Source organism: Zonotrichia albicollis, chromosome W, assembly GCF_047830755.1.
Source record: "Zonotrichia albicollis isolate bZonAlb1 chromosome W, bZonAlb1.hap1, whole genome shotgun sequence".
NCBI classification, from domain to species: domain Eukaryota; kingdom Metazoa; phylum Chordata; class Aves; order Passeriformes; family Passerellidae; genus Zonotrichia; species Zonotrichia albicollis.
This window is the reverse complement of record NC_133859.1, coordinates 7,607,747-7,621,714: the sequence shown is the minus strand read 5'-3', so window position 1 is coordinate 7,621,714 and position 13,968 is coordinate 7,607,747. Positions and strand designations below refer to the sequence as shown.

The 13,968-nt window shown below is 42.3% G+C and overlaps 1 protein-coding gene across 1 annotated transcript in view; it reads left to right on the top strand.

Annotated features, from left to right (window-relative positions):
- LOC141726811 (uncharacterized) overlaps positions 1–13,968 on the top strand; it is a 190,106-nt gene that overhangs the window by 135,157 nt on the left and 40,981 nt on the right. The window contains exon 5 of the mRNA XM_074531880.1: positions 4,680–4,756. The gene's annotated coding sequence lies outside the window, so the exon portion shown is untranslated. The remainder of the gene's footprint in view (positions 1–4,679; positions 4,757–13,968) is intronic.

The window sequence follows — 13,968 nt, the reverse complement described above, 5'->3', positions numbered from 1 at the left end:
TTCTTCTATTTTCAGCTTCTCCGTTTTTTTGTTTCACACAGCCCTTTGGCTGTGGTTTTTTGCAGCTTTCCGCTGCAGGGTGGGCTCTCCTCACCTCTGTTTTTTTCCAGCTTTCCGCTGTGGGGACAGGCTCTGCAGGCACTGTCCTCTGGTTCCGTCCACTCTGCCCACGGGTAAATGATTGTTCTGCCTCACAATCTGGTTACACACCTGTTACCCCGGTGGTCGAGCGTCAGAGACAGACACACTACAAACCTCCGTTGGTCATCAGCAAACAGCGTGTTTTATTGTTCGGAGCTTTCTTTTATAGGCAGTTCAAAACTCCAGGGTCTAGACAGCTCATTGGTCTGATCTTTACGCCCCCCCCCCAGGTCCTGGACCAGTGATATGCTTGCACCTTAAGGAAGGATGTTATTGGGTGAAGCCCCTGTCAGTCAGCCATGGGGTCGGTTTATGGAACCATGCTGGGTTTCTAATTTATAACCAGACTAATGCCCAGTACAAGCCAGCTTGTACTGTGATATAATGTGACAACAGATCACCTTTGAGGTTCCTTCCAATCCAAACCAAGCTGGTGCCTTCCTTTTACTTCTTCAGCTGATGCTGATGCAGAGAAGGCATGAGAAAAATAATAAAACTCCTGCTTGTAGCAGGGTATCTTTAAAACCAAATGTTTCCCTTCTCTGATCCTGCCCCTCTTCCTTGTGTCCATCCCAGGCCAGTACCCCACAGCTTTGGTGGGAATGCTCAGGAGAGGGATGTTGCTGGGGAGAGGCAGGTATTGGTGAGGGAAGAGGTGGAAGGCTCTTGGTTGCTGCAGATTGCCAATGAGATCTTGGAAGCTTTTTATTTCTTCTTTCATTAAGCTTTGATGTAAATAGGTCTGGGACAACAAAGAGGCAGTTGCCAACTTTCTGCATTCCGTCAGTCAAGTGGACAGGGTTGAGGGCTGGATAGAAGCCTTCATTAGGAAGGTAAAGCTCAAAAAGTGTGCACATGGGCTTCAAACCTGCTTCCCTTTACTGTCTTTTTGCAGCAATTCCAGTAGATGGCAGATTTCCCTTGGTGTATGCTAGCTGCCCATATGACAATCACCTCAGCTTCACAGTCATATCACCTTCCCTTCTCCAAGAGCTGAATATGCACATCACAACACAGCTGATTTCTAGGGGTCTGGCCCAGAGAACAGACCAGTCCTGAAGGCCCCTTCATTTCCAGGGCTATTGGCCTTTTTTTTGTTAAAGTGCACATTGATTATTTAAACTTGAATGTATATGCATTAAAAGTCCCATGGGCTTCTCAGGTTCTGCTCCAAATTTTCCCACCATGTAAACTGCAGAATGTTTAGCTCCAAAATTGAAAATTACCCCTATTAGCAATCCTTCATGAGACCATGGTCTCGTTGTTGTTTGCTTTTCCCACACCCCTCGCTTCCAGAACTGGTAGCACTGAAATGTTGATTTGTTATGTTCTCCTCCAGCCACCTGTGAATAAATATCAAAATAAAACCTATGTGGGAAAGAGACCAAATGTGATTTTTTCCCATTGAGAAATTGCAAACCTGCCTATGAAAACCATGAACACCTGGGCTTGATGGTGTCTTCTGGCCCAAGCAGCTGATGCCTTAAGTGTTAGCTTTCATGTTTTCCAGATTCTGTACTGCATCATTATATAACTCTGAACTTCATATAACGTGTTATCAAGTTCTCTTCACAGTTTACTTAGATGAAACAATCCTTTTGCAGCCCAAGAACCAAGGACACCATTGCAGCTTCAGGCCCAAAAAGTATAAACAGTGAATTGAGGAGAGTAATCTGGGAGGGTGGAACTTCATAACCTGAAGCTGTAACTGGACAATTAACTCCAGTATGTAAATGGACCAAAACTTATAAAAGTGTGAAAACATGTGACCCATCATCCATCTTGGGTATAGCCTTGACCAGGCTCTTTTACTGCTCAAGTTGTATTCTTTGAAGGCCTTTTTAATAAATGCCTACTTTATTCCTTTAACACTGTCTAGCCTCTGTTCTAGGTAGCTTCTCAAGGCATCACAGAGCAACAACCATCTCTCTTGTGTAGATCTTCTTGTAGACTTGTTACAGAGCACAGAGTGGTCTGTATCTTGGATAAATTAAGCTCCTCCTATTCATTCAGGGAAAATAAGTGATTGGGAAAATAAGTGATGATGAAAACTCGAACCACAGCCCTCAGCAATGAATAAGGTTCAGTATTATCCTAAGCTATTAAGCATCAAAGATACCACACAGAATTACCCATGAGGTGTTTGGCTGCAAGAGAAGCCTAAGTCAGACCTGGTTAGCTAGAGAATAACCCAATCACAGCCCTGTGATGGCAAGTTGCCAGATTTCCCTACTCTTAATCTGCCTCTTACTAGTCAAAGATGGGCTATCTTTCAGTGGTGAGTTGAGATCTAAGGAGCATGAGGAGAGTTCTTTCTGGTGCTGGTTACAGGGATGTGAGCAGAGGACCACAGAAAAGCATGCCATCTCTGAGCAGATCCTTGTTGGATGAGCAGATCTGCAGGAAAGATCAGACAACTTCATGTAATGATGACCCCTGCACCATTGCTATGAGGGATCATGTAGGATGCTGTGGCTAGTGTGGCACCTCTGTGTTAAGGGTCCTTTAGTGAGACAGAAGGATAAATTGGTCACTGAGACTGGGTACTACTCTTGAACATGCTTTCTAATGCCTGTGCTAAACTGTATGACCATGGTGTGTCTGATTTTCTCTGAAAGAGTTAAAAGCGAAGAAGAAAATTAAAAGGGAAACTACCTTTTCAGGAAACACACTGCAGCCAAATCAAGGTTCAAATGGGGACATGCAAGCCAGCATCAGGACTTACAAAAGGGCTCAGTGAGTTCTTCATTGTTTGGAGTCTTGAAGAGTGAAGGTCTCCAAAGTGGAAGGCTCCAGCTGCTGTGGGAGCTGTAGGGTTGCTGCTGCAGCACTTTCGCCAGGTTCTTTGCAGATGGTCAGAAAGGATGGTCATAATCAATCTTGTTGGTCTTAGACTTGGGGATGCCTTCTCTAGTCTGCAAGGCTAAATTCATTACCACCCAGCAACTTTTCTTCTCCATTGCATCTTCCACCAGAGAAACTCAAAATATTATTATCTCAGGAACTGTTGCTAAAATTAACTGTCATCTTTAAAGACTTTTCATGCAAAGAAAGAGGGAATTTTTTTTAAGTCAGTGAATTATTTTGTCATGCCAATCTGATAAAGCTGTTGCTCAATGAGATGTATCTCCACCCAGCCCTTGCCTTTCCTATACTGCTCCTTCATGGCCCCTTGTGCATGGTGGTTCACCAGCAGTGTCTGGAGCTCAGAGGCTAAGATAGATTGAAATGGAAATAAAAGAAGTTACTTTTACAGGGCTTTTATTGCCATCTGGGGAAGTACAATACTGCATAAATGAAATTATTTATGGTTATAACAGCTCTGTGGTCAATGAAAAATAAAAAATAATTTGCACTTACATAGTGCCTTTTATCTAGGAACCTCAGAGCTCCTTGATCACATTAACAAAGCCTCACCATGTTCATAGTAAGGTAATAAATAGAGCATCCCTCTGTCACCATTGAGTCAGGAATAGGAGTGAAGGTGACACATAGACTCTAAGTCTCTTCAGAAGGCTAATCTGAGTTTATTAGAAACCCAGTCTTTTATACACTGTTCCAATACAGGTGGACCTGATTGGTCATTTAATCAACACCCGTCACACAATTAGCTAATTAAGACACCCTTTGGTAAACATCTTATGAGAAAACAACTGTTCAAAACACCAGCTGCAAGATTGTTTTAATTCTTTCTCTTAGCTTCTCACAGCTTTTCCCAGAATGATGCCTGGGAAAGTTATCTGTTTCTCTCTCTTTGACTAAACTGTCACATCTACATCCCTCTAATCAGATAAATATACCAAGTCAGAGCACCTTCAGTGGAGAAGAGAGTAAGACAGCAGCTTGAGTTACACTCAGCTCTTAGACTGTCTTGGCTTGGGCAAATCATTTAACATCCTTATAATCTCAGTTGTTTCCAGTAAGGTGGATGCTGCTCTTTTGTTCCTCAGGGGTGGGATGTGTTGACTAGCTCACAGTGGGCAGGCTCATTGAGATGCTTGTGATGTGGTTGTTGACTTGCTAATGGTGTGGGAGCATAGCCCCAACAGACCTGCCAGTTGTAGCTCCTGTTGGCTTACTCTGATATCCTCAAAAGGCTGCTGAGCATCATCCCTTTACACAAATTTGTACAGCTGGGATTTAGATAAATATATAAATGAAACAGCCCAGTGAAAGTGGGTGGTTTAGGTGCACCAGTGTCATCAGTGTCATGTGTGATAGTGGGTGAATTCCCTGTCAATGGTGTGTATTGGGATCCATCCATCCATGGCCCAACTATTTGCTCCATGTGGTTTCTCCCATACAGAAACTGCAGATAACTTCATCTGCTCATTGCAACAGCCTTGAGAGGGTACAACTCTGTGGATTTCCAGTCCTGCTTCAATAGGGTCTGAGAAGTAGTAAGGAGTTTTGAATGGCAACTGTTTCTTTTATCACAGTCACATGTTGATTATACAGCTCTGTCTCACTCTGACCCCTTCCATATTGATGCCTCCTGTCTCTTGAAACTGATCACTGCTTTTCCCTCTGTTTTACAGGGTTACCATTCGTTGCCTCATGAAGCTGAAATTGTGCGCACCAAAAAACTGTTCAGAAGGAGGAGAAACGAACAGAGGTAGATGAAACATCTTAAATGTTTTGGGTTTTTTTTTTTAATCTACTCTGTTGCACATCTTCTCCCATTGTCTCATGGAGTGTCTTTGGACAATACTGCTCTTTAGCAGCTGCCAGCATTGGGTTAATGCATAAACTCTTATTTGAACACTAATGTTTTGAAAATAAAGTCTATCCATCCCCCTAGTTTGTCTGGGTTATGTCCTATATTGCCCCAGGAGTATCTTAAGGACCTCCTCTTCTCTTTATACTTATTCCAGCATAGCCAGATTCTCCCAGTTATATTAGAAGAGGCAGATGGCAAGATATTATCTGTAAAAGCTTTGAGTCCTTGGGATTTGCTTCCCCTCTTTCTATTGAAAAGCAAAATTTGCTGACATTCAGGGTTGCCTACAAAGTGGACATGGTTTGGTTGAGAGGGGGTTGCAGAGAGTCTCAGATGCCTGTCTGCTAAATAGGCAGCCAAGTTCCTACGGCACTGGCGATTTTAATCCCTTGAGTTAATTTAATTGGGTCAATTGGATATTTAATTGTGTAAATTGTATATTTAATTATACAAGGTCATATAGAGTCCTTGATAGGAGTTGTGACTATGGTTAAATGTGAAAATAAGCGGGAAATAAGGGAGTTAGTTGGACATGCAGCTTTATTTCTGCCAATGTGTTCTGCTGCGGCTGAGACAACTGTTTCTAAAACCAAGAGTTTACAAGGTTAATGTGATTGAACAGGAGAAAAAGTGTCCAGTATTTTCTCCTAGAATCAGCTGAAATCAGTCTTTGAACTGTGATGCCTCACAGGGACAATTTTCAGAGAAGTCTTATAGACACCTGTAATAGTAGTTGGAGTGTGTCCTCAAATCTTCCCATTGCTTCTCAACTCATGAACAGCCATGATGTAGCTAACTCTGTGGGTGGTTTGGTTTTCCTGAATTTTACTAAGCGAACAAAACAAACTGCTGAAAAGAGTTTGCTCAGGCATCCTAGAAACATTGTGTTGTGGGCAGGGCAGTTCTCCAGCAGCAAATTCCGTTTCTCTCCTCTTTGGGGTTCCCTCCTTTTTTCTGTATGCAATTTAAAAGCCAATTCAGTCTTGTGATTCAGGGGAAAAAAAAAAAAAGGTCTTGTTTTATTGAAGTGGAGGGAGACGACCCCCCTTTGTGTTGGTCAGCATCGACTCTGTTTATTGACTCAATCAGTCACTTTTTATAACCGTGTTAATTAAGTTCATGCATATTGCAAAACCCGAGCTCATCATAGGTCAGAGATAACACACCAACCCCTCCTTTTGTTTCCAATACTAAGATTTGTGTTCTCAAAACTTACTTTTACTTTCCCAAAACAGCCAAAGATAGAATATTCACCTGCCATGAGAAAACTGCCTGATAACTCTGGTATGCAAGGTTCTCAAGGCCTTCATGTTTGTCACTTTTACTTTCCCATACCTTATTCAAGGACAAGATATCTGCTTGTTATTACAAACAACCTGAGAACTCCTGCTGTTTACAGAAACAGGCTTAGAATTTGCTCCTCACAGCTGCCTTCTAAGCCATTTCTGAAAAAATCTCCAACATTGTTTCAGCTGGGTTGCAGCCCTGTGATCACCAAAACATGGTTAAAACCAAGCCGAAGTATGTGTTGCAAGAGCAAACCAGGTGGGTTTTCTCACAGTGCTGGGCTGAGCTCTCCAAGAAATTGCAGTGGAGGGTTAGAGGATTCTGCTCCCATCCCAGTTCACCGAGGGGATCTTCCTCTGCCATATGAAGAGTGCATTATGCTGAGAGAAAGGATACCTTCTGCCTGAACCCACATTGCCCAAAACTGAGCTGGACCAGAGACATGGAACTGCATGTTGGTTCTTCCTTCCCATTCAAAAAACCAGACAGTTGGAGGGATCACACTGGATGTGCATTTCTATTTCTATTTCTATTTCTATTTCTATTTCTATTTCTATTTCTATTTCTATTTCTATTTCTATTTCTATTTCTTTCTGGTCCCTTTAGCTAAACCATCAGCAGGAAGCATTCAGCCCCCCAGGGCATCCCTGCCTCCTGCATAGATGACAAGGAGAGACAGCAAAAGAAACTGCCTTGGGCTGGGGTTAGAAGATGGAGGGGTGAGATGCAGCTGAAACCTAGTAGCACTGGGATAATATCCCAGGAGGAGAGACAAAAGCCTTAAAACCCAATTGATACAGCATCATTTGGGGGAGTAGACATGGGGTTGTTTCAACTCTAATCAGTCACAAATGAAATAAAATTGAAAGAGCACAGGGTATGCAGTCCTGCCCAAGTCTTTCACAGTGCTGTCAAAACTTAGAAAAACAATGTTAATTGCAAAAAGCTAAAAAGCCCAGGTAGAGGAAGATGGAATGAAGCAACAGTCTCTTAAATAATTATTTAAGCAGAAAAGTCATGGTCCCATCCCCTAGACTTTGTCTGGGAACCTCAGCAGCCCTCCTTCCCCATGCCATGTGATTTGATGAAGGGAGTTTTCAAGGTCCCCTTGTCTCTGTGGTGCATTTGGGACTAGGAGGGGGCCAAGTCTTGGGCTAGCGAAGCACCTTTTGTTTTTCATGCAAAATTATGCTGATGTCCAGCTGTGCTATAAATAGTTCTTGTCCCTGCTTCCTTTCCATCACCTTTCCTCGGGAAATGCTATCACCACATCACAGTGGAGGACAGCTCACCTACCTGAGGTCTTTGTCATGTACCTTTCACTCCCTTGGGGAGAAGCAACCCTATGTGTATGCAACCATAGTTTTCTCCTTGCATATGGGATATGTTTTTATGTTCCATGAGTAATTTTTCTATGGGATGCATGCTTCATTTGTTGCATAAGATAGACATGAAGAGTGAATTAGAGGTGTTATTAAAACAGACTTCAACTTTCCCAGTTAAGGACCACTGCAGGTCTGTTGGACACATTTTTGGTAACAGTGATCAACATCAGAGCCATATCTGGTGGAAGGTTTGGTTCCACAGGGTGTTGTAAAAGCCTACATGAGGTGGTGAGGTCCCTACTGCAAAGAGATTATAATCAGGGCAGGAGACCAGGGAGACATATCACCCTTCCTACCTCACCCAGCAGAAATCCTGCACCCAGTGTTTTCTCTGTTGGCTTAGACACATTAGGTGAAATTGCCGCCTCCTGATGAGGGTGATAGAGGACATCACTGTTTGATGGGATTATTAAAAGAGAGTAGGGGAGGCAAATTTTTCATAGATGTCCATGTGAGCAAGTGTCAAACACCAGTGAGGGTTTTATTGTGCCAAATGCTATTCCACTGTTTGCTGCCATACAAGATACATCCTACGAAGCTATTACCACGGGCAACTTGATTTGACATACCATAGGCAACTACTCTAGGGAAGGAGGAAGTTTTCCTGGGCAGTGGCAGGACCTCTCCTGCAAGAAAAAATATTCTGGCAAATGAGGCACAACAGACCCATTTCTCAAATTGTTTCCTCAGACCATTCCCAACCCAATGCCTCTCTACTAGCAGACCACAAGCTGTGTTCGAATGTTGTCTCCTTGGGCAGGTGGGCTCTGAGTTTGGCTTTTTGTTTTTCAAAAAGTCCCCAAACCCACCATTTCTTAAGTATATATTGAAGCCTTTCAAGTCAAATTGGTGCTGCACAGGGTTTCTCCAGATCCCATGGCATCCTGGTATGATGTGTTTTGGGATGGAAGGTTTGGCTGCCCAAACCCCATGGCCTAAAAAATGTGTGAACAGAAGTTTACACCAGCCTTGTAGGAGTGATAAGAAACCTTGTTCATTTTAGATAGGATTTGCAAAGAATATATGGAGTTGCAACAGGTTAAGACAGGTGAGTTTGTACCTACTTGGTCTTCTGTTGGGAATTTAGCTGCTAGAAAATGGAAAAGTACAAAACCATGGCTAATTCCAAGTCCTGCACCTGCACAGATAGCAGTGTCCTTGGGCCTAGCTGTGGTAGGATAACAAACAGTGAAAGAGACATGAGAAAAGAGAGATGTAACCCCTAAGGAATGAGGAAGAGTTGATAGTATAGTTTAACCAATAGATTGCTTAGCTTACAGAATATTCATAAGCTTATTACTCGCTGTATAAGTGTCTGATGCTCTCTTCAATAAACGGAATTTGCTTATCACTCATATTGAGTGTCTGAGTCTCCCCTCACTGACAAATGGCTCGACCCCGACAAAGGCATTTCTCTGTGACAGTCTTCTAGTTAACAGAGTACTGAAATGGTCCTGTGTCACCTAATGAAGGGGATAGTTTTGCTGAAGACCAGGAAAACGTTGCTGGGGAAGTCTTAAAAAGTTTGTGCCATCATAATCATATTGATTCAATCACATCTTGTTAGACTCAAAAGTCAAATCAAGCTGAATACCTTATCTAAAGGTATAGGTGGCCATTGAATCTTAATATGTATTGTATAGGTGGCCTTTGAGCCATAGTAAAATATATGTATTGTATAAGTGGCCTTGCCCTGATCCTAGTTGTTCTAAATGGGCTGCAGCTGTGATGTCCTTAATTGGGTGGCAGCTGTGGCTAATGAAGATAACTGGGATAAAAGGGGGTGGGCTGGCTGATCAGGGAGAGCTTTGGAGGAGCTTTGGTGAAGAAGCAGGAACAGTGCTGTTGTGAAGAGCTGCTTGTGAGAAAACCACCCAGAAGGTATGGGACTCTAGAAATATGATAACAACATAAAGGAAATCCTCATGTGTGCATAGATGCTGGCTGGTATCTCATGAGGCTTTTATTGGTCAATCTATGGGCAAGGACAGGAGAAGATGACGGAGGGAAGCACAGCTCCATGTCTTGGGGAGAATGGAGTAAAAGACAGAGTTTATCAATCCCCTCTTTGCAAAAGACATCTGATTTCCCCTTTTCACTAGAAAAAATATGGATCCCTTTTGCTTCCTCCATGTGCAGCTGGTGAGTCTCCAAGCTTTGAGATGACCAGAGCCACAAGGGGCTGCTCTGCCTGTCCCAGCCAGGGCTGTTGAGGACCATGGCCAATGTCCCTGCAGCTGAGAGCAGATGCGGATGCTTTCAAGGTACTTGCAGGTAAATGCTGCAGACAGAGAAGGGCTGTTTCTGCTGAAGAAACACGCTGTTGTGAACAGCAAACAGTTAAAACTGGTCATTTAATTAAGATTGGGAAGCAGAGGAATGTCAGCCTTGATTGCCACCAAGGGAATAACAGATATAGGGAGCTGGAGAGGGTTGCAGTGGCACAAGGTCCTTCCTCCCCATGTTTGTGGTTACTCCCACACCCTCTCATGAGGCTATTTACTATATCATTGGGACCCAGTTAGTCCATCAAGTGCTCTTTAGGCAAGGTGGTGATGGAGCAGGGCAGTGATGGTATCAGGAGGGGTCAAGCCGAAGACATCTGTAGTTCAGTCAAGTTTATACCTAGCATCAATCCTGAACTGGTTCATCTAAGAACGACTTGGCTGCCCCAGCACCATCCCCAGAGTTGCACGTGTAGTCTTCACACTAGCCAAGCTGTCCATGTGTAGTAACGTGGAGCAGTTGGTATGTAGCATCCATCAGGGAGTTTGTTCTGCCTGTCACCCATGTCTCAATCTCTGGTGAGGTGAGGTTTTTCTACCCAGCCATTCTTGTTTCTACCATTGTGATCAGTGCTAAGCCCTTACTTGCTTGGGGGTATCAGTGAAAATATGCCCAGCCATGAGTCACCCCTGAAGGCAGATGTATGGCTGTGATCCTGTCAGCAAAACATCATGAAAGGCAATGCCATATTTACAGCTCTTTTCCTGATGCTAGCAACAACTAAAAGGCTTTTGCATTTCATGTGATGCAGGGAAAATGTACTTCTGTAAATATCAGAGCATGTTGTGGGCTCAAGGCTAATGTTAAGAGAAAGATAACCTTTTTGATTTCAACAAGATAGGTTCCACATGAGCCGGACTTTAGGAGTTGCCCATCCATTACTCTTCTCCATATCTGCTCTGTCCTCCTTGTGTGTCTAGCTAAAGGCACAGTGCAGAAGTATTAAAAGATACTCATCTAAGCAAATTTAATCCTTTCTTTTCATTGTTCCTGTTTTATTAATAGCAGGAGGCAGTGGCAGGACCAAGCCAGGTGTGTTTTCTAGCTGCAGGTTTGCCACATCTCTATTGAGAGCTGCTTCGTCATTACATAAAACCCTACAACACAAGACTTTTTAGTCCCTTTTTTATTTTAATAATCTCGGTGATCCCTGTCCTGCAGACTAAATACAGCATGATTTGCCAAGCTGTCAGTAGACTTTATAGCATCATGATGCTTTTGTAGATTGTTTTTCTCCATCTCTTCAGCTGATTGAAAGAGTATGTATCACCAGCAAAGCATGCTACTGTTATCAGACTTCTGGGCTTCACCTCCATGATCACAGGTGCTATTTCAGATACCCTAGCATATAGTAAAATCCGTGCAAGGAGCTGGCAGACACCAGACCTTGTGACACCTGCACCAAAATGGAGTGGAAGCCAGACAAGATGGCATAAAGCATTTCCAGTTACATCACCATCTGGATCCTACCCCATGTGTCTATAACTATGTTAATCATATATGAACTGAGTGCTGAAGTTCCCTTTATGCTCAGAGAGGATGTGGTCAGTGGAGTTTGGAGGATGGTTCACCCCAACACATAAAAAATTAGTCTAGAAAAAATTAGTCCAGCCATCATATAAGAACAGGTTTCCTTGATTTATTTTGCCTTTCCATGTTGACCAGAACCAAGGAAGTGTGAAAAACAAAGAGCTGTGGGAGGAGTTGAGCTAAAACATCTTGCACCGGAGGAAGCACTGGGACAGGGATTTGTTTCTGGGGTCTTTTCAGTGAGAACAAAGACTTGAAACTGGGCATCCCATTTCTCCCTATTACGTTAGGGGTCGTTGGTTGGAGACAGAAATGACACAGACTCACTGAGGGTCCTCAACAAACAGCCAAGAGTTTATTATGGCAGCCCCTTTTATAGGGGATTCAAAATTCCCAGGCCTGGACAACTGATTGATCAGAATCTCTGCACCGCCCAGAACTCTGGCCAGTGATGTGTCTACATTTATGGTTGCATGTGACTGGCTGAGGTCTCTGAGTTTAAATCCTTCCTATCATTGCTTACCCAGGGACCTCTTGTTTTATTTCTAGGCTGGTCAAGTTTGGAGGTCTGATATGACCAAAGTCATCTGGCAGCTACAGACTAGCTGCACTGTGACAATTCCCCCTTGGCATTTTATTTAAAAAATCAAATTGTTCTTTGTCTTCCTTTGCAGGCACCTTGCAGTTAAGATGACAAAGATAACACGATGACACAGATAATAAATCTAGTTTGAATAAGACTTTCCACTCAACAAGCCTAGTCTCCCTCAGCCAGTGATGTATTTCATGTATCATTGAAGTTGTGACATTCACATTCAGGAGCTGTTAAAGGGGATTACCAGAAATACAAGTTTTTAAGATGGCATGCTGCAGGCTCATTACTGAGAAGATACAATTTTACAACTTAACACTATAAACAATTTAATTCAAAACCTTTTCAATTAAAAGCACACATCTTTTTTACTGATGTCTTCTTAAATATTTGAGTCTTGGAGTTCGAGTAGGGTGATGTGCAAATTGTCTTACTATTGAGAATCTTCTGTTTTGGACAAGCTGCTGGCTTGCTATGTTATGTTGTGAATTGATTGAAAAATATGAGGAGAACAGAGAGCACCCACTTTTGAGGGGGTGCATATCCACCCAAGACTTCTCCCCTTTTCTTTGTTTTAACTACTATAACAGGAACAAAACATGGATCTTTGAACAAAATTAATAAGGTGAAACTTATAACTGCCTATATGCTTTACCATCACCCAGGGTCTGCCATCGCTGAGGAGCCTCCTTTTCACAATGAGGACTTGGAAGCCCTCTTCCGAACCAGGCCTCCATATTTATCTCAAAGGAAAGGGGTTCAGCTTCTGCAAAGCTAAATCAGCCAAAGTGACTTCATTTCATCTTTAGCTCAGAAATACCTAGGTTTGATACTTTTCCTGCCAGTTAAGGCCATAGCCTGGCCAGCGCTAAGACCTAGACTGGGTGGAGTTTCCTTATCATATCTTTAAAAGAAATCTTTCAGCAATAACTCATAGAACAGCTGGCTTTGTCATCTATCCTTAGGTAAATAATTAATGATACTGTAAAGAACTTAGAAATAACTATATGCATATATATACAACTCTTTTGAAAGTACTATTTGGCTTTTTGTTACAAACAAACCAATTTAAAACTATCAAAGGAAATCTTGTCTCAGTTAGATTTTACAGGTCATATCGTGGTATACGATTAAAAGTGACACATCCTTGTGTTTGTACTGTCCTTAAAATATGATTTTTGAGATCTTTTGAATAAAGTCATAAGTAAATTGTCATTCTAAATCTCATGGATGATGTAAGGTGTATATATGGAGTTTTCAGATTTCGTTTGTGAAGGCTTTTTTGCTTGGTTGTGGTTTTTGCTTATTAGTTGATGGGTAAATACAATATGACTGGCGGCTCAAATATAAGTATGGGGAGGCCTGGCAGAATTGCTTCATAAAATCACAATGCTAAAAACATAGTGTAAAATTAGTTGGGTTGTGTTGAGTCGAGTTCTAAGTGGGTCTTGGGTCTTCAAAGAGGCATGAGCAGTTGTTGTTTGTTGTAAAGTCGTTTATTGCATGAATACATCAGTCTTGAATGCAAAGAGTTCAGAGTATTCAAGTCCATGTTAAAAGTTTTCTGGCATAGAGTCCCCATGTTCTGAGCAGAAAGAGCAGCAGCAGCTCCCACACCCTTTTTCTTCTTCCTCCCTTGCACCCCAATACAGGGGGATTTTATTAATAAATCATCCAATCAGCTAAAAACATGATTCTAAAACATTCCTCCTAAACCTATCTGAGGTTGATTCTGTGTGTGAAAGTAGTGTCAGTTCTTACACAAAATCTACGCATATAGTTCTATCTGTTCTATCTAGAAACACAAGCAATGTTTTGCTATGTTTCTATGTCTGGAGCTAAGTTAATTTGTGAAAGGTAACACTACTGAACTTTAAACTAGGCTTTAGGGCCTTTTACTGGCTAACACAGTCTCTTAAGGCACTTAAGATATATTTCTACTTACTTAAAACTATAACTTATGCTCTTATTTCATGTCTGTGTGACAATATATTTCAGTTTCTCTAAAGGTTCTACTTCAATTCCTG